Consider the following 22,223-nt stretch of genomic DNA (forward strand, 5'->3'; position numbering starts at 1 on the left):
TTTGACTTTAATACGTGTTAAATGTGTTTAAGAACAAAAAGGACAGAGACAAGCCTCTTTTGATGAGTTATAGACATTGAAATGAACAGTTTTTATTTTTTCCCCTAATATGTCTCTTTCGCACTCTTTTTTCCCCTTTCACCCAGCGTCCAGCGTCTTCCCCTTTCTCTAAAAAAACCCCCTGATATTTGGTATGCATGTGTATATGGACAAGGCCTTTCCATACGCACACAATTTTTTACCCCTTTTACCTTGCCCTTGAACTTAGGGTCCGTGTTTAGGTTGGAATTCTGCGTTTAGTTTTCGAAAAATGATCACAACTTCTTGGTCGCTTCAGATGTAACCTTCATATTTGGTTTGCATGTGTATTTGGACAAGGCTTTCCATACACGCACAATTTTTGACCCCTTTGACCTTGAACTTAGGGTCAGCGTTTAGGTTTCAAAATCTGCGTTTAGGTTTCGCAAAAATGCTCAAAACTTCTATGTCGCTTCATATGTAACCTTAATATTTTGTATGCATATGTATATGGACAAGGCCTCTCCATATGCACACAATTTTTGACCCCTTTGACCTTGAACTTAGGGTACGCATTTAGGTTTCGAAATCTGCGTTTAGGTTTTAAAAAATGCTCATAATTTCAATGTCGCTTCAAATGTAACCTTCATATTTGGTATGCAGATAATTAATCGATAACTTGTTGACCTGGGCCCATATTAACCAAGCAATTCTTAAACTTAAAATAAGGAATATATTTAGAATCAATAATCTTGATTCAGAGTTTGAAAATATGCAGGCTATTCATGTCAGAACCCAGTGCCCCAGATAAGCTGCGTATATGCGTCTTTCACCCTATTAAAATGTGTAAAAACGCAAAGAAATACAATATCATGCGTATTGAAAACGCAACCATTTTGACTTTTACGCACAATCCTAAAATTCGATGCGTACGATACAATTCTTTGCTCAATTTTGTATATCCTCTTTGCAATTATTATCGTAATGGGACGTCGCTTTTATTCAGCAAGCGTCTGAATGAAGGAGCAGGAAAACAGTCAAAATTATTCAAACGCTCTGCGGACTAGATTTCATAGTTAATTACAGCATCTGACCAAATTATTTATGACAAACATGCGTTTTCAATCTGATTTAATCCGTCACTCTTTGTGCATATATTTGTAAAGTGTCCGTACTTTCAGTTTCTATAACAATGCGAAATAAAAATGTCTAAGAGAGATGGAAAGACGTCCGCGATTGTAACGCAAACTTTTTAAACCAAGAAAGCATTGTTATCGATTTTCTAAGTTTGAAGTTTATATTATGCACAGTTTAAAGAATTAAAGATGGTATGAAACATCAGTTTATGACAGTTAATTATAACAGTTTAAAGTTTTATTGAATCAATACAAGTGTGCAGCTTCAACAGAAGTAATCTGAATCTGAATGGATACGTTGAAGTGACCAAGATTGGCTTTTATTCAAACAAAAGCAGCACAGATTTTAAAGTATATATTTTTATAACTCATTTCACCCTATTTCAAGACCGAAATCACCCTATTTTTTAAAATCAATGGGTGAAAACCCTATTTCCCAAATAATTATCTGGGGCACTGGAACCACGCTGATCTTTATCAAGAATGATGTTCTTTAAGGTTTGAAATGTCATGTTAGACTCAAGATTCCAGAATATTTAGCATATTACATTTTTATGCCCCCAAAGGAAGTGATTGAACTGTCCGTCTGTCTGTCTGTCTGTCTGTCTGTCCGTCACACTTTCCGTTTAGGTTTCGAAAAATGCTCATAACTTTTATGTCGCTTCAGATAGCAACTTGATACTTGGCATGCATGTGTATCTCATGGAGCTGCACATTTTGAGTGGTAAAAGGTCATCCTTCAAGGTCAAAGGTCAAAAAACAAATCCAAGGGAAGTAATAAGCTATAAAGGGAGATTATTATCTGTACCTGCCAAATGATATAAAAGATCAAAGCGGCGCAGTAGGGGGCATTGTGTTATTGACAAACACATCTCTTGTTATGAATATTTCTAAGTTAAAGATTTGGTTGGTGAATAGAGACAAAGAAGCAGGAGGAAGACAGTCCTGAATTTGAACCAGGTCCTTATTCAACAAACAATTTTCAGAAATAACTTTAAGAATAAAAAAGTTTTTAAATCAGAATATTCAACATTTGCTTTACTTTTGAGTTACACTTGGTATAAACTACCAAACTACATTATTCTTCATATACCCCATTTATTATGGGCATTATCACCAGTGCAGCCTGTATATATGCCAACACTTTACTTATTTCTTGGTTGTTTGTCTATTCTGTATTCTTACGTCTTACTTCTATGAGCCCCCAAAGTCTTTTTGATATGGTAACATCGATAGGGCTGTAATCTGTTTGTCTGATTACCATCCCTTTGCGCCCCCATATTTAAAGGAATTATAAAACATAATGGCTACAACTCAGCAATTTTGGTGAGAATAATATGTTTTATGACTTGTGATGTTACTTGTGATGGGGTTTGACTAAAGTTGGGAAATTAGGGTTGTTGTTTTTCTAACAAATACTTTAAAATTGAGAATAAAAGTGATTTCAAAATCAAATTAACTTAGGTTCAACTTATAGAGCTGGATGGGAGATCACACTACTGTTTTTCCACATGATATACTTAACTAGAATGGTTTTTACTTGCTACATTTTGTTTTTAACATCAATAATATTCACTGGAACCAACTATTACATAAACTGTCACAATATGGAACCAACTGTTACATAAAATGTCACATTATAAAAACTCACTATTATTCTGTTTGCCATGAATAATTCATGTTTATTATACCTGTGCTATATAAGAATCACAACAACAAGGAAATTGTGGTGTGTAAAATACGAAGATACTGAAATACTTGTGGTATTATGTCTGTTTAATGTTCATAGCAAACATGACAATCACAGCCGCAAGTAGTTTTGTGACAATGCCCTTCCCTTAACAGTTGGCGGGAAAACTATCCAAGGCTAACAATATTGCAAAATACTCTGAAATCATTGTCAACATGGCCTTGCAGGGCTCTTGTGCAATAGTTGCAAGTACATGATCATGTCAGGGTTGTATATTTTACCTAAATAGATAAGGTATAAACAGGACTTGAATAATGCCAGGTTAAAACAAATGATTAAGCTGTTACAACCTTAATTCAGAACACTTTACAACCAACTACATGTATTGATTATTGTGAAATAGCCGTCTGTTTAGCTTATAGGCCAGACAGGACTACTTTCTTTTTCTGGGCGGAGCTAACCTGCTCATTAGCATATGAGTGACATGCCATGAACTATCACAGCGTACTCTACTTGGCTGACTGAAAACTAGGACAGAAAGATTGTACTGGTAGTAGTTGTGGACTGCTCTCCAAGCCTGCGTGCTGTCTCGGTTGTAAACTTCACAGCAGAAATTAATACTCGCTGTCATTTGATAGAGAGCATTGAGTGATACAGTTGATGAAACCTAGAGCTGCAACTGTGTATTGATGCACATGATAATTATTACCTAAGTTAGTCTGACCGGTTTTGTGTTTCAAGCTCATGAGTTAATGAACCATGATGTGCAGTAGTGAGGCAGACAAACTGCTGCGGGCTGTATGCCCTTCATGTAAAAGTTAACCATGTCCTTGCTGATACTGGGTCACATTGCTCTATGTGGGTGATATTTTGAAATGCTTTTTTGTTGATAATTATTGTTTTTCAAGATAGTGTTCTTCCATCCTTTCCCTTGAAATGTTTTTGTCAATCATTTATAATTGTTAACAAATAGATTATTTAAACTAGCAAAAATTGTGTCTGTATGTGAACTTGTTTATAAAAATTATAAAAAGTAACTACTATGCAATTGATGCCTGGTATTATAAAATGTGTGGGTAACATTCAAGGAGCTGTCAACCAGGTTGACAAAGAAAAGAGAAGTTCTAAAATACCGTGTGTTTTTTACAATTATTAGTTTAAATTGATTAAAATATCACGACTGGTATATTACATTACTTTAAAAAAGTTGTTAAGTTTTCATATTTTCAGTATATTCGGTAAAAAATTTGTACTGGGTATGATACCAGGTAACTTCCAGTTATAAAGGCAGTAATGTTGGTAGATGTTGGTAGACCAGTTTCCGATCAATAACTCGTCAACAAATAGATTGATTGGCTTGAAACTTCACATGTGCATTTGCCTTGGACAGTAGATGACACCTATTGAAATTGGAATTACTAGGTCAAAGGTCAAGGTCACTATCACACTAAGTGTGAAAAAAGTTTCCGATCAATAACTCATCAACGATTTAACCGATTGGCTTGATACTTCACAAGTGCATTTTCCTTAGACAGTATATGACACCTATTGTAATTGGGGTCACTAGGTCAAAGGTCACTATCACACTAAGTGTGAAAATTGTTTCCGATCGGTTACTTGTCAACGAATAGACCAATTGGCTTTAAACTTCACATGTGCATTGGCCTTGGACAGTAGATGACCCCTATTGAAATTGGGGTCACTAGATCAAATGTCAAGGTCACTATCACACTTAGTGTAAAAATCATTTCCGATCAATAACTTGTCAACCAATTGACCGATTGGCTTGATACATCACATGCATTGGCCTTGGACAGTAGATGACCCTTATCAAAATGGGGGTCACTAGGTCAAAGGTCAAGGTTACTGTCACAATATGTGTGAAAATTGTTTCTGATCAATAACTCATCAAAGAATGGACGTTTGGTTTGATACTTCGCATGGGCATTGGCCTTGGACAGTAGATGCCCCCTATAGAAATTGGGGTCACTAGTTCAAAGCCTGGAAGGGGCATGTCTCCGACCGCAGAACACTTGTTTTATTTTTGGAAACCTTCAAATGAGATATTTTTTTACAGCAATTAGCAAAGCTGTTAAAATCCCTGTTCCAGCCAGTCGAGTGTTTAACAAACATTATTCATGACACCTTCAACATCACTCACAAATTTTAGGATATGAGTCCAATTTTCGATGCCTTCTATATTTGTTATTGAACATCATGTCATGCTCATTATGAGGACTCTTGAGTAAGTTTCGCCAAGAAGGCGTAAATATGAATATCAATACACATTAAATATTGACTGTTGTCAAGTGACATTAAAAGGCGACCTAATAAGGTCACACTACCCAGTGTTTGCATACCAAGCATTATCAGTCGCGTTCATTCAAATTGTTTATTGAAAGAGTAAAATCCTTATCTTCATTGATGTTTGTTCATAGCCAGTTTTCAATCAAAATGTAAATTATCTAAACCCTGTATTAATGGCAAAGATTTAATTCTATTGCTGTAGCCTAATTGTGTGTCTCCTGGTTTCAATCCAACATGTTGTAACCCACTGATTTCTGTGTGTACATTAAATATGGTATTTTCTTGGGTTGATTAGGATGTTTTGTTGGACCTGTGAAATATTGCCCCAATATGATGTCTGACTTTGTCTGGTTAAGTGAAACAGGTTCAATAGCCTATCTTGCCCCAGTATTGGTAAGAAAAGAAACTACATTCCCAAAGGTTTTTCATTTTAAATAAATGTTGCAATTTCACTAAATATCCAGTCTGCAAAACTAACTTTTCCGCCTTCATAGCCAATTGGGCCATGAACTTTCAACATTTTATAGCTGAAGGTAAGCTTTTATTGCTAAAAAGAATCCTAATTATTTACATAAAAGGACAACAGCAGTCCTAATATATGTATTGTAATTAGGACATACAATTGTAAACAAAGACAATCTTTTCTCTTCTCTTTTTATCAATTCTCTTTTATATTACAGGAGTAAATCATAACAACAATCCATGATATAAAATCTACTGGTTTTTGTTTGAAAATTTTATTGATGCAAACTTGACTGACCGCCAAAGCAAAAGTATAGTTCACAAACCAGATAACTATAATTTTGTAATTTCAATGATAACAAATAGTGAACATCCTCAGTAATTTTACATAAAAATCTTTCACCTTTTATTTCTTTTTTTTTTATGTAAAGACATACGAGTTCTGTTTATCAAAAATATTACATAAGTTAAAAATTGCGAGCAGGACTCTTTATTAAACTTTATTATCTAAGAATTAATTTAAAATAATACAGACAGAAAATACCTATGTGAAGTCATTTAGAGTTTTGTGCATGTAAATACTTATCCTGATTGTTTTTGGTCTATTTTCTTAAAGTTCTTTCAGACTTGTTTGGCCCAGCATCTACTGACGCAGCAAGGCATGTAGGGACTGGCCCGTCCGTTCAATTTTCAGTCCGATCGTCCGTTCATACGATGTTTACCCCAAAATGACATGTTTTATTCACAAAAATATTCCTTTAAAGCTTTGATTCTTGAAAAGATGTTATCTTTGAACACTCTCAACACAACCACATCTCCTGACTTCATTTTGACCTTGACATTTACCTACTTATAGACTTTGACTAATTCAGAATGTCCATATATTTTGTTAACCCCAAATTATGTGCTTTGTCTACCATCAAATGCATTGGATACAGAGCATTCAGGCTAGCATCTTTGAGCTCTCTTAATACACCCACATCAACTGACCTCATTTTCAGCTTGACATTGACTTACTTTTGAACTAATTTTGACTAATTTAAATAGGCCTATAGATGGATATTTACGAGGCCTCCTCCTATAAGGGTTTACTAAACTCAGCATCTTGTTTTATTGCTAATCCAGCCATTGATAAACATTTTTTTACCACCCAAACTGAGATTTCATTGGATTGGGGGATAATTTGATAGGTTATTATTGCAGCTTCATATCATGTATATCCTATGTCGAGCAATTATTTATTTGAAAAGATGCCCGATCCTTTCACTTGAAATGTGTGCTTTCCTGTGCTTTTGACTTGTCACTTTTAAGATACAGATTTTGAAGTTCACATTTATATAAAATAAGTGTCATGGACACTTTTGTTACAATGAGTCAATCTTTATTATGTTTTAACCCGGTTATTATTATGCCCCCCTTCGAAGAAGAGGGGGTATATTGGTTTGCTCATGTCGGTCGGTCTGTCGGTCGGTCTGTCGGTCCGTCCACCAGGTGGTTGTCAGACGATAAGTCAAGAACGCTTGGGCCTAGGATCATGAAACTTCATAGGTACATTGATCATGACTCGCAGATGACCCCTATTGATTTTGAGGTCACTAGGTCAAAGGTCAAGGTCACGGTGGTCAACGTCACGGTGACCCGAAATAGTAAAATGGTTTCCGGATGATAACTCAAGAACGCATAGGCCTAGGATCATGAAACTTGATAGGTAGATTGATCATGACTCGCAGATGACCCCTATTGATTTTCAGGTCACTAGGTCAAAGGTCAAGGTCACAGTGACCCGAAATAGTAAAATGGTTTCCGGATGATAACTCAAGAACGCTTAGGCCTAGGATCATGAAACTTGATAGGTAGATTGATCATGACTCGTAGATGACCCCTATTGATTTTCAGGTCACTAGGTCAAAGGTCTAGGTCACGATGACCCGAAATAGTAAAATGGTTTCCGGATGATAACTGAAAAACGCTTATTCCTAGGATCATGAAACTTGATTGGTAGATTGATCATGACTCGCAGATGACCCCTATTGATTTTCAGGTCACTAGGTCAAAGGTCATGGTGACCCGAAATAGTAAAATGGTGTCCGGATGATAACTCAAGAACGCTTATGGCTAGGATCATGAAACTTCATAGGTACATTGATCATGAATGGCTGATGACCCCTATTGATTTTCAGGTCACTAGGTCAAAGGTCAAGGTCACAGTGACAACAAACATATTCACACAATGGCTGTCACTACAACGGAGAGCCCATATGGGGGGCATGCATGTTTTACAAACAGCCCTTGTTGTTAATTACTTTCATTACTAAAACATTGATTTTAAAGCTTGGTTAAGTTCTTTTTATTTTGCCTTTAATTGTCAAGTTGTAAAACAATGTGAAGTACTCTACTACATCATTTTTCAGTTTGCCATGATGCTAATCAGCAGAAGAAAACAAGGATTTCTGTCAGAATTTACTTGGGTTATCTTGTTGCATTGCACTGTAAAATGATCTAATTATACTCCCAATATTGCTTGAAATGCTATTTTGAAAGGTGTCTATTTCACTCCTGAAGTTGTTAGTAAACTTTGAATGAAATCATGGATGTAATTGATGACTAGATCAAGAGATAAAACTGTAGGAATGATCTGCATGAAGTTAACCACTGCCTTGCTGCCAGTTCTCCCAGTTAAACAGATTTTTATCTTAACCATAAATTGCACTTGAGAACCCTGTAAAGCCTGTTTCATGAAGGAGCATACATGATTGTAGTGGGTTTATTTGTGTTTTACAATTGACACTACTCTCTGCAAATTGTGTGTGAATTGCTTAGAGGGGCTGACTCTATGATAAAGTCTCCAAGAATAATAGTTTATGAATGGGAATAAATCTGGACTGCAAAGGGCTTGAAAGCTGATATGTGTGAGAGAAATTTCAAGAATCTCTCATGATGTCCCTGTGCAACTAGGGGTCAGCTGCATAGAGGGCTAGGGGTTAACTACAGTAGAGGTGGGACACTCAAATAAGATTTTTAGTGGTTGTCCGCCCAGTGAAAGAATATCTTCAGTAATTGAATTTCCAACAGTGGGTTGCCCAGATTGGCAACCATAATTTAGTATGTTATCCCAAGCCAAAGAGCTAAGAGCCCGGGCACAAACAATGCAATCGGTTTATAATATTTGTTTTCATTGGCCTAAGTATGCTATTTTCAAGTCTATACGCTTAAAGCTTATTTTCTATGGAGGTGTATTGACAATTAATTTTGAGAAATATTATTGTTCCCAGCTTGACTACCAATTTTTGAAAGCGTAAACGATTTCAAAATCTGGGCTGATACTGGGTCACTGTATTAAAATTTGTGAAGAGAATATAAAATGTAACACGTTTAACCTTTCCACTCTGTTCACATTTTAAAGAAAAACACATCTAGGCATACTTGAAGGTCTTTGCAGTTGTATAATCGCCATTCAATGATTATTTCATAGTCATTAAATGAATATCTGAATTAGTGGGGTGGAACTATATTTTTATGGCCCCCTTCGAAGAAGAGGGGGTATATTGGTTTGCTCATGTCGGTCGGTCTGTCGGTCGGTCCGTCTGTCGGTCCGTCCACCAGGTGGTTGTCAGACGATAACTCAAGAACGCTTGGGCCTAGGACCATGAAACTTCATAGGTACATTGATCATGACTCGCAGATGACCCATATTGATTTTGAGGTCACTAGGTCAAAGGTCAAGGTCACGGTGACCCGAAATAGTAAAATGGTTTCCGGATGATAACTCAAGAACGCTTAGGCCTAGGATCATGAAACTTGATAGATAGATTGATCATGACTCGCAGATGACCCCTATTGATTTTCCGGTCACTAGGTCAAAGGTCAAGGTCACAGTGACCCGAAATAGTAAAATGGTTTCCGGAAGATAACTCAAGAACGCTTAGGCCTAGGATCATGAAACTTGATAGGTAGATTGATCAGGAATCGCAGATGACCCCTATTGATTTTGAGGTCACTAGGTCAAAGGTCAAGGTCACAGTGACCCGAAATAGTAAAATGGTTTCCGGATGATAACTCAAGAACGCTTAGGCCTAGGATCATGAAACTTGATAGGTAGATTGATCACTTGCAGATGACCCCTATTGATTTTCAGGTCACTAGGTCAAAGGTCAAGGTCACGAACTATCGACGATCGAGATCACTATCCTCCACCAATAAATCGTGTTACGGAATCCTCTTTGAGAAGCATCACCATTACGCCCCAAGACGTTCAAGACGCTCTTTCACTTCTTGACCCAAGCAAAGCAAGTGGCCCAGACATGGTTAGTCCTAGGCTTCTAAAAGAAGGCATACACGAACTTTCTATACCTCTTTCAACATTTTTCAATAAGCTCATGCAGAATTCGTATTTCCCTGATTCTTGGAAGCTTGCAAACGTTGCGCCCATCTTCAAAAAATCAGATCCTTCTAAACCCGCCAACTACCGCCCTATTTCCCTACTTAGTTGCCTCGGCAAACTAATGGAGCGATGCATTCACAAATACATATATAATTACCTAACGACAAATAATCTTATTACCCCTTTCCAATCTGGCTTTATAAAAGGGGACTCGACCGTAAATCAACTTACATGTCTTTACAACGACATATGTCAGGCCATGGACGAGGGCAAGGAAGTGCGTGCTGTATTCTGCGATATTTCAAAAGCTTTCGACCGAGTCTGGCATCGTGGTCTCATCACAAAACTTTCGTCTTTTGGAATATGTGACTCCCTACTTAACTGGATTATGTCTTACCTGTCAAATCGCAAACAACGCGTCGTGTATGCAAATTCTACATCATCATGGCGCCATATACAAGCAGGCGTCCCTCAAGGCTCCATCCTTGGCCCCTTATTCTTTCTCGCCTATATTAACGATATTGTTTCTGCTGTCAACTCAAACATCCGACTCTTTGCCGACGACACCAGTCTCTACATTATTGTAGAAGATCCTGTAACTGCATCAACCACGCTAAACAACGACCTTGCATCCATACATTCGTGGTCCCAGTCTTGGCTTGTATCGTTTAACCCTGAGAAAACTGAATCTATTATTTTCAGCAGGAAAAGGCTTAAATCACAACACCCACCTTTAATTATGAATTCTCTAAATATCGAAGAAGTTGACACCCACAAGCACTTGGGTCTAACCCTTTCCTCTGACGCAAAATGGAACGCACATATCTCAATTACTCTGTCAAAAGCTTGGCGACTTATCGGTATTCTTAGGTCGCTTAAATTCTTCCTCAACCGCTCCTGTCTCGAAAAAATGTACTTGTCACTCATCCGCCCTACACTTGAATACTCTGATGTGGTCTGGGACAACTGTAGCGAATACCTAAAGCAAGAACTTGAATCTGTTCAAGTGGAAGCTGCCCGTATATGTACTGGAGCAACAAAATATTGCAACATCCAAAAGCTACTCAACGACATTAAATGGGATACACTATCGGAAAGAAGGAAACAACATCGCCTACTTCTATTTTACAAAATGGCACATGGACTTTCACCACCCTACATGTCAGATCTAATTACACATATTAATCAAACCCAATCAGGCGGATACAACTTAAGACACATCCGACATGCCAGAGCACGCACGCAAGCATATAGTTTATCTTTCTTACCCAAAACAATACGGGAATGGAATCAACTGCACATAACAATACAAAATTCACCAGACGTACAATCATTCAAAAACGCCCTACAAAAAGAAAAAAATAAATCCTCACCTCTTTTTTACTGCGGTTCACGAACTGGGCAAATCCTACACACACGTCTTCGACTCGACTGTAGCGGTTTGAACCATGATCTGTACAGAAGGTCTTTAGTAGGCTCCCCCTTATGTTCATGTGGATCTTCAGAAACAATTGAACATTTCCTCTTAAGATGTCCACATTATACAAACCTCAGAACCCACTGCTTTGCCGATATACGGTGCCCTATTACTACAAATAATCTGTTAAATGGCTTTGATCGATTCTCTCTTGCAGAAAACGAACTTCTGTTTCGCGCTGTACAGCGATATATCATAGCAACGAAACGCTTTGCAACATATGTGTAACGGCTCTCTCCTGCTCGAAAACAGACCGTGTACCAGGTTTACAAATAAAATAACATTTTTTTTTCTTGTTAGGTTTTTGCATTCCTTTTTAAATAATTCTTTTAGATAATGTCTTCTCCAACCATTTTCACATGTAATCTAAACACTTACAGTTCGACTTCTGACCACAATGACTGCAGTCGCAACTCAACACAAACGGAGAGGAATTCATATAAGTGTCACATCGACCTTGTTTTCCAATCCAAAGCACATTTAATTTTGGTATATGCTTATTTCGAATTATGTTTACATGTGTACATGTTTACATGCAATATTTGCTTAAAATAAAGTTTAAACTAAGGTCACGATGACCCGAAATAGTAAAATGGTTTCCGGATGATAACTGAAGAACGCTTATTCCTAGGATCATGAAACTTAATAGGTAGAATGATCATGACTCGCAGATGACCCCTATTGATTTTCAGGTCACTAGGTCAAAGGTCAAGGTCACGGTGACCCGAAATAGTAAAATGGTGTCCGGATGATAACTCAAGAATGCTTATGGCTAGGATCATGAAACTTCATAGGTACATTGATCACGACTGGCAGATGACCCCTATTGATTTTCAGGTCACTAGGTCAAAGGTCAAGGTCACAGTGAAAAAAAACATATTCACACAATGGCTCTCACTACAACGGAGAGCCCATATGGGGGGCATGCATGTTTTACAAACAGCCCTTATTACAAAAGCATTACAAAGCCACGCTGAACTTTTGTACCTTGTATGATTTATAATTAATCATAAAAAATGTTAAGAGGCTTATCGTTCCATTGTTGGTTGCATGTCTGCATGCTTTCATCAGTGCAGAAAAATGATCTCAATTCATTCATTGCCTATGAATAAGGATTAATGTCTCTAATTTAAGTTCAGTTGCTTTACCACTGGTCAAGGGATTATCACAAAAGGTTTTGTCCTTCTGTTAATGTCTACAATTTTATTGTTAAGTCAGCTTGTGGTCCCTCAGAGCCTGTCCTGCATTTTTTTTCCCTTTTTTATTAAGTACCCATAAAAAGTACTTTACCAATTGGAGAAAAACTACAAAATTCCCAAATTGCTGTCTGTCTGAAAATTTCCCAAAAGGAAGGCAAATTCCATCAATTTTGTTCCAAAAGTGGATTATCTGCAAGTTAACAAATAAAATAAGCATTTACACAACATTTCAAACCGAAATGAATGTAAATTAATATTGAGTTAATTTTTGCTTTGATACAGAGCAATTAAAAAAATCTATCATTCCCTATGGAAGATTCACAATGCGAAATTTTCCAATTTCAGTTTTTTTTTCACGTTATTTTTAGCTCATCTATTTTTTGAAAAAAAAAAATGAGCTGTTGTCATCACCTTGGCGTCGGCATCCGGTTAAGTTTTGTGTTTATGTCCACTTTTTTCATAAAGTATTAATGCTATTGCATTCAAACTTGGTACACTTACTTACTATCATGAGGGGACTGGGCAGGCAAAGTTAGATAACTCTGGCTTGCGTTTTGACAGAATTATGTGCCCTTTTTATACTTAGAAAATTGAAAATTTTGGTTAAGTTTTGTGTTTAGGTCCATTTTATTCCTAAAGTATCAAAGCTATTTTTTTTCATTTTTGTTGCATTTTGGAAGATAATGTAATAAATGACCACACCCCACACTATACACCCCTCTCCACTCCACCCCTCCCTCCTTTGTGATTGAAATTGAGATAGGTCCCTACACCTTTATAAAGAAAAATAGATGAGCGGTCTGCACCCGCAAGGCGGTGCTCTTGTTTCCCCAATTGGTATGGTACAGGTACTTTTCCCAAATTGGGAAAAAGAAATTGCTGCTGTCTGGAATGCAGCTTTATAATTGGTCGTGCAACTTTTGTCAAACAGCTTGCAAGAAGCTTAATATATCAGTGGTCAAGTGTAAGAACAGGAGTTAGTCCAAGCTTGTCCAGAATGTAACTTTCATTCACTATGCAATTTTATAACACCTTACCAACATTTACTGGGATACAGTATGGCCAGTGTGAACACCTGTCTCCCTAACTCGTAGGTTAAAGTAACACTCATGGGTCAAAAGTTAAATGTTGACATATACAGCTTGTCTGAACTGTAAATTTGCTATTAATCATGAAATTGTTTAATAACTTTCCACAAATGTTCACCATGGGCAAATGACTTGTCACCTGTAAGACAAGTACAGAGTCAAACAAGGTCAAAGTCAAAACAAAAATACAGTAAGTTCTGGCAGTAATTTAATCATATATCATGCAAACAAATCCACAAAATTCATGCTACAGTCAAGATCAGACATAGAACTCAAATGTCTACTACACGCATACTACAGCTGGTAATGTAATAACAAGCATAACATTAACTATAATTTACGAAGGGCTCAACATGTTTCTTTATCTACAAGCTAGTTAAATAACAGCACAAAATTAATTTTCACCATATGCAAATACCAAATCACTATCTCAATACTTAATGTCCAATCTATGTAATATTTATTTGTTTGCTAACATGTGTCCCAGATACAAAGTTGACATGATTGTGTTTGTTTACAAATCAGATAAAACGATGTTTATATTTTTGTTTACATTATTTAAGTGTCAGATATCAGGGTTCGACATTAACTTTTTTTACAGCAAGACCGTCGGACCAGCTCCTCTTAGAATGTACTAGCCCGAACCTGATGTCTACTAGACCATAAATGACATAGTAAATTAACACAATTGTGTCGTGTAACTGTTTAATCAGGATTTATCAGTAAATAATCAGTGAACATATTTTTTTGATGCATAGAGTAAAACAATAAAATAAAACTCTTTTTTTGCTTTTCTACGTCAAAGTCAAGCCATGGGAACTGACTCAATTTTCCATCTAGAATACAATTGACGTTTTCGTGTTTCTTCATATTAAAGTTTCGTGTCAGTTTAAGCGTCGGATTCTTTTTTATTAACTGATTTGTCGGACGAAAATCGGAACTTGAACAAAGCCATTCTTTAAATTACATTATCTTGTCTGCTACGCAAAAATGTTTACATTGACGATACTGATTTTCGATAGATAAAATCATGCTCTTCAGTTTTACAACACTGCAAAAAATCATTAATATGCATGACAACTTGACCAATTGAAACAAGCAAATTCTGCAGGAAGCTCTCCTTTGCGTCTAAAAATAGCGATGAATCATGTGAATGCTCCGCGCTTATTTAAATACACTAGTTTTGTTTTATGTAAATAACGCATACGAGAGTAATTTCACCCATTAAAAATAAAGGTTTTCACAGCAATTAGTAACAGTTATATGAATCAGTATAGATTTTTTTATGTACGACCAGTCGGACAAGCTAGCCCGCAGTTTTACTAGCCCGACCACCGATCTTACTAGACAATGTCTGTCGGACGTGCCTTAGTGTCGAACCCTGGATATGATGGCCCCATGTTTGCTCCTAATTATCCCCACGTTTTTCGGAGAAAAAGTGTGGATATTGTATTGATGTGCCTCTGTCCGTCCATCTGTCCTGGCCACCTGCTCCTCCTACACTGAATCTTACAAACATGGTAGCTATGAGCATATGTGCGACGGTGACAATGATGGAATTTTGATCTGACCCCTGGGTAAAAAAATATGGGGTTTGGGGCGCGGCCGGGTCAGAGATTTTCACTAATATTTTTATGTTATTTTACATTAACTTCTTCATTTCTGCACCGATTCACTTCAAATTGATACTGAACCTCTCTTATGACAATACAGTCAATCTCAGCTATGCATGGCCCCATTACCAACCCTAGGGCACCCCGCCCACATAGGCCACGCCCACCCAAAATTACCTTTCACTATAATTTCTTAATTTCTACACAGATTCACTTCAAATTGATACTGAACCTCTCTTATGACAATACTGTCAATCTCAGCTGTGCATGGCCCCATTACCAACCCTAGGGCGCCCTGCCCACATAGGCCACGCCCACCCAAAATTGCCTTTTACTATAATTTCTTCATTTCTACACCGATTCACTTCAAATTGATACTGAACCTCTCTTATGACAATACAGTTAATCTCAAATATGCATGGCCCCATTACACGGCCGTTAATCACGCGCGCCACCTCTTTTTTGCGATGCATTAATAAATGAGCCAATGCAACTTCCGAGGTGGCGCTCATGCCGGATGTTTTGAAATTTCATGGACAATTTTACACAGGGTTTTTTTTCCTTCTTTGGGACCCGCCGAAAATCGGCCCTTTCCCCTCGGATTTTTTTTCCCCTCAGCTGGTAAAATTTCCCCTAGATTTCATTTTCCCCTTAAAAAAAAAAATCCTGATCCACTGTAGAAACTAGAAAAATCTTGCATAATTAAATTATCTGTTGCCTTGAATTTGTTTTAAAAACAGTAAAATATGTTAAATTGATTATTTTAGACTTTGCTTGTTTTCCCCAAGATCCAGCTTTTCGCACAATTTTTTCCCCCAAAATTCGACGTTTCGCGCGATTTTTTTCCTCTCAAAAAAGGCCAGGCCCTTTCCCCAAAATCAGATAAAAACCCCTGTTACAGGATGATAAGTTTTATATGTTTTTTCAACATAATTCACATTATTTAATGAAATCGGACAATGTAGTGTGATTCAGCGAAGATTGATTCGTCCAAAAATGTACAGACACATACATTCTCAACCCATTTAAAAACGTGACAACCTTTATAAGTAGTGGCATCGGGGCGTTTTAAAAAGCATTTCGATGAGTTTTTCCTGTGTGACGAGAAAATTTCTACCCAATTAAATCGCTACCGGCATCAAACGATTGCGTACAACATACATTAGATGCTGCATGCACACAAATACTGGCTTCTTGTCGACGTATTAGATACTTTTGCATTTTTCCAAAAGAGATGGAGCCAATGCTTAGGAGGTGGCGCTAATTATAGGAGGTGGCGCCAATGCAGGATGTATCAATTAACAGTCGTATCTCAATGACATTATCACATGACGAAGATTTGATAATGTAATTTGTTATATTAAATTTATTTTTCAACGTACATACGAAGGCCTAAATCTTTACAGAACACAAAAACATTCTATAACAAATAAGATGTTTGTTTTTTTTAAATATATACCGTATACGTGCGCTTATAAGACGCCCTCGCTTATAAGACGCACCCCGACTTCGGACTTTATAATGGGTGGATTTGAGACTGACCCGCGTGTAAGACGCGGTCAAATTTTGCCGTATTCATCGGCCGGAAAATGGCCGAAAAATGGCAAAATGTTAAAGAAAATCATCAATTAGTAAAACATTGAGAATTTTCAAACTCCCGCTGCATACAATAAGTAATTCACGCAAGTCTGAAAAATAAAACAATCAAACAACAAAGTAAATAATATTTGTTTATTTTATGATATATTCATGCATGCCATAATTTTTCAGTCCAATTCCGGGACATTGAGTTAAATTGTCCGGGACTTTTGCCGATTTTCCGGGACATGTATAAAATGTAGCGATATATATAGACATATGCATTTTTGGTACGTTTTTTTGTTTCACGTCGTTAATTGCAAAAGTTCAAAAGCCGATTCGAAATACACTTGATCTATGAACGTCAAATTAAACATTACTACTTCCGTTACTAGATACAAGACACGTGTTTTCAGTGTAAGCCTTCTAAACATAGATGGTGACGTCACTGCGTTATTGTTATCATGACCGGTGTGTAACGCGTAGTTGTTGATGCGCCTTTATTCATCTATAACATTAATATAATAAAAAGGATGACGTTTGTATATGCTTACTTTTTTACTCAGCTTCTTTGTCGGTTAAACGTGCGAACATAAACCGCTTTTAATATTTTACTCAGCGATGTTGGACTTCAGATGTGTGAACAACTATCCTTTGCCCTTACGCAGCGGGAAATAATGACGTAGTAGATTAAAGTCAATTAACAACCACATTAAACAATGCCGCCCTTTCGGTTTGACCGCGAACGTGAGACAATCGATATGATAACAGGACCCCTGTTAATTGATCGATTTTGACACGTAGCGTAGTCTGCCTATTCGGGTAGGCATTGTCATGGAGACGCTGCAGATATACACAGATTAGAGGTGCAGTTAAGCCTAAGATAAGGTACATGTATATATGGATTTTGTACATTCCGGGACATTTGACAGATTTCCGGGACAGCGGGACAAGTTCTTCATTTCCGGGACTGTCCCGGACAATCCGGGACGTATGGCATGTATGGATATATTAGTGGGTTTTAATTTATTTTCAAGTATTATTCATGCAATAAAAATAATTATCAAATTGACAAAATTTCTAACAATTGCGTATTAATCATTTGCCCTAACAATTGCAAACATATTACGTTCGTAATATCAATGCACAAGCAAAATTGATCGTGTCAGTCATCTTAATTGTATTGTTTGACAGGTATTGAAATCTAATAGGCAGATATTTTGAAAGCGTTTAGTTTTATTACCTAGATTATGCAAATTTTACGCCCATTGTCTATCAACAATAGGTAACGCCTACTTTCATAAAATTAGCCAATCGCGTGATAGAGTGATAGACTCCGAAGCGCAGATCGAAATCAAGTGTCAAGAAAAAAGCCATATGCGGATAATTGCATGCGGTCGCTCTTTGCTCCCGTCGTTGTTGGCCCCTAATAAATAATGTGTCATCGGCATTAGTGGGTGGTCTGAATAAACATGTTTATTTAACAATTGACAGTTGCAAACTGGTAACTTATTTCAGAGGATACCCTAATTGCCAATTATGTCTTAATTGAAAATTAACGACGTGGAACAAAGACGATCAGGTGATACAAACTTGTCAAATAGCATTTGTAATCGTCAGCGTGTTTATTAAACAATTGACAGTTTCAAACTGAGAATTGATTTTGCTGTTGTTTTAAGCATGTTGGCATCGTGTTGCCGCTTACACACGTATACTATAATGGCCAATTTATATGGCATTTAACGACGTCGCGCGCAGACAATCAGGTGATAAAAACTTTTCAAGAATAATCACGGACAATATAACGTCTTACGCCCCAAAAATAACAAAATTCAAATTAAAAATAATAGACAACAAAATCAGTAACAATACATTTTATTGCAAATAAATCGGTAACTGAACATAGCGTTCCGATACACGGTACGGGCCAATACAGACTTTAGAGAAAATGCAAATGGCTGCCGCGATGATTCAAAACAACTGAAAAATGTCCAACTTGGCTAGCATAAGCCCAGTAAACTCGATATTTTAAAATTTTTTGTTTATTTTCACCAGTATCTCGCTTATAAGACGCGACCCCAACTGTAACTTATTAATTTAAGTCTCAAAAATGCGTCTTATAAGCGCACGTATACGGTAAGTGATCAACTCAATTAAGAAGTCACCAACATAACTAAAACATATTGTATTATGTATACCAAAAGTTTGTAATACTCAATAAAACAAATAACTTAATGTTCAACATTATCAAAAATATTGATCGACATCAATATTTGTATACAGTATGATAATACACGAAATAAGTATAAGATAACACTTCTCCTTGGCTCTATGATTTGTGGCCGTTAATCCAAATAATGCTTATTAAATTTACTAAAAGGCCAAGGTCAACAAATCTTAATTAGGCTAATTTATGTTGTTTTTCCCACTATCAAGTCCAAAAAAATGAAGATAGCTCGGTCTTTTTCCGTTAATTTGTTTTGTATAATACATGTTAAATGTTGTTATCTTACAAAGCCGAACGTTTAAATTTTTAGAAAACTACCTTTTCTAATTAAAGCGCACGCGACTCAAATGTGCTGAAGTAGTCAATTTACAAAAAAATAATGTGAGTCCTGTAAACATAAAAGAAACCATAACATAAAATATTTCACTTTAAAATAGCTATAAATGTGCATTTGCGCCACCTCCATATCTAAGCGCCACCTCCTTGGCATTGGCTCCATCTCTTTTTGAAATATGCAAATTTATCTATTATATCGGCTAGAAGCCGATGATTTTGTGCACGCATTAACTTGTACTGGTTCAAAGCAATCGTTTTATGTAATGAGTGATTTAATTGGCAGGGAATTCGCTCGTCACATAGGCAAAATACATCGATTTGCTTTTACGAATTCTACCATGCCACAACTTATAAAGGTCCTCACGTTTCCGAATGGGTTGTGATTGTCTATTTCTGTACTTTTTAGATGAATTTCTAATCACTGAATGGCACTACATTGGCGGATTTTTTTAATATTAAGAAATGCGTTGAAAAACATATTAAACCTAATCACCCTGTAAAATTATTCGTTAAATTTCAAAACATCCGGGCCTGAGCGCCACCTCGGAAGTTGCATTGGCTCTTGTATTAATGCATCTCAAAAAAGAGGTGGCGCGCGTGATTAACGGCCGTGCATTACCAACCCTGGGGCGCCTCCCCACATAGGCCGAGCCCACCCAAAATTGCCTTTTACTATAATTTCTTCATTTCTACACCGATTCACTTCAAACTGATACTGAACCTCTTTTATGACAATACAGTCAATCTGAACTATGTATGACCCCATTACCAACCCTGGGGCACCCCGCTCACATAGGCCACGACCACCCAAAATTGCCTTTTACTATAATTTCTTTATTTCTACACTGATTTACTTCAAATTGATACTGAGCATCTCTTATGACAATACGGTCAATCTCAACTATGTAAGGCCCCATTACCAACCCTGGGGCACCCTGCCCATAATAGGCCACTCCCACCCAAAATTGCCTTTTACTATAATTTCTTCATTTCTACACTGATTCACTTCAAATTGACACTGAACCTCTCTTATGACAATACAGTTAATCTCAACTATGCATGACCCCATTACCTACCCTGGGGCGCCCCGCCCACATAGGCCACGCCCACCCAAAATTGCCTTTTACTATAATTCATTTCTACACCGATTTACTTCAAATTGATACTGAACATCTCTTATGACAATACGGTCAATCTCAACTTTGTATGGCCCCTTTACCAACCCTGGGGCGCCCCGCCCATAATAGGCCACACCCACCCAAAATTGTCTTATACTATAATTTCTTCATTTCTACACCGATTAAATTCTAATTGATACTGAACTTCTCTTATGACAATACGGTCAATCTCAACTATGCATGGACCCATTACCAACTATGGGCGCCCCTGGGTCAAACATGCGGCGTGGTGCAGCCGCCTCTGCCGCGCCATTTCTAGTCTATTTTTTTTTTGATTTTCTGATCTTTTTTAGCATAGTTGTGGCTAAGCAACTATGCTTATGTTAGAGCTACATTTCGAACACCGACATGGAACGGTTGACCATTATGAAGCCTTACCTGATCAAAAATCAGACGAAATATCTATTTAATATAGTATATGAAAATTATAACATTTTTTTATTTAGAAACTTTTTTCTAACGTTTTCTTCCAAGAATATTGCTGACACCGTTTTTAGTGAATTTTTCTAGGACCGTTTTACGTGAAAAAACCTTCTAAGAAACTAAAACAAATTTTGTTTGTAAAACAATTCTGTTCTGGTTGATAGTGATCTCACACCTACTTTCTATTTCCTTTGTTTACTGTTCTGGGAGAGGTCAAATTCATTAGGCCACGGTTTAAGGATATGTAGAATTTCATTGGTTAATTAAAAATAGAAATTAACATATTCTCAACAGGAAGTGGGGCATAAAGCACTTTTATTCTTTGTAAATGTGTAAAAAAAATAGCGGAGTACGATGAATGTTTTCTGATTTATGACATGGATTCTGACCTGCCTTTCTATGGAGTTAATGAAGTAGAGTTTGAAAGTAATAGAGATGTGTTAATTGAAATTAAAATGATTTGCTTTGAGCCAGAAATTAACGTTACGAGTAGAGCTAACGGTTTAAATGTGGCATCGAATTTAATGGATTTGCGCAAATTCTGGACGGGTGTTGTGTCTGTAAAATATTAAATGGAATGCCGTAAATGTATCAAGTTGGAAAAGAAAATGGATGGTTGCATTATGGTATGCGTGAAATAATGTAATTCTACGTATTTATTTTCATAGTTATGTCATTTTGTAACCATTCACATTCGTCACGATTTGGAATTCCTGTTTTTTAAAAATAGAACATTTTGGTAGCATGAACCAACAAGGGAGGCGACTCGTGATGTCAGAAATTGTTAAGGATACAATAAACTGTACTCTCTTAACCAGTTACCTATACTGTATAGGTCCCTGTCTAAACAAATCATCATTTTTTCCTCGAAGGCATGTTTTACACTTTAGACTGTTGTTCTGATTTTATCGTTTGGAGATATTGATAGGGTAAGCATAGGTGTTCACTATTAAATACCTGAATTAGGATAAAGTTAGAGATTAAAGTAAAAAATGGTACTGCAAAAGGTTACAATCCACTAGAAAACGGCAGAAAAAAGAAGGTGCAAAAACAGTCGATTTTGATTTGAGTAGTATTATTTTTTGGTCTGAACATGACATATCTTTTTTA

General features: G+C 36.8%; 1 long non-coding RNA gene across 2 annotated transcripts in view; it reads left to right on the top strand.

The window, feature by feature from the left end:
- The window catches only part of LOC127867517 (uncharacterized), a 64,321-nt gene that overhangs the window by 16,947 nt on the left and 25,151 nt on the right, over positions 1 to 22,223 (top strand). The gene's annotated exons all lie outside the window — the stretch shown is intronic.

Source organism: Dreissena polymorpha, chromosome 2 (assembly GCF_020536995.1).
Source record: "Dreissena polymorpha isolate Duluth1 chromosome 2, UMN_Dpol_1.0, whole genome shotgun sequence".
Classification (NCBI taxonomy): domain Eukaryota; kingdom Metazoa; phylum Mollusca; class Bivalvia; order Myida; family Dreissenidae; genus Dreissena; species Dreissena polymorpha.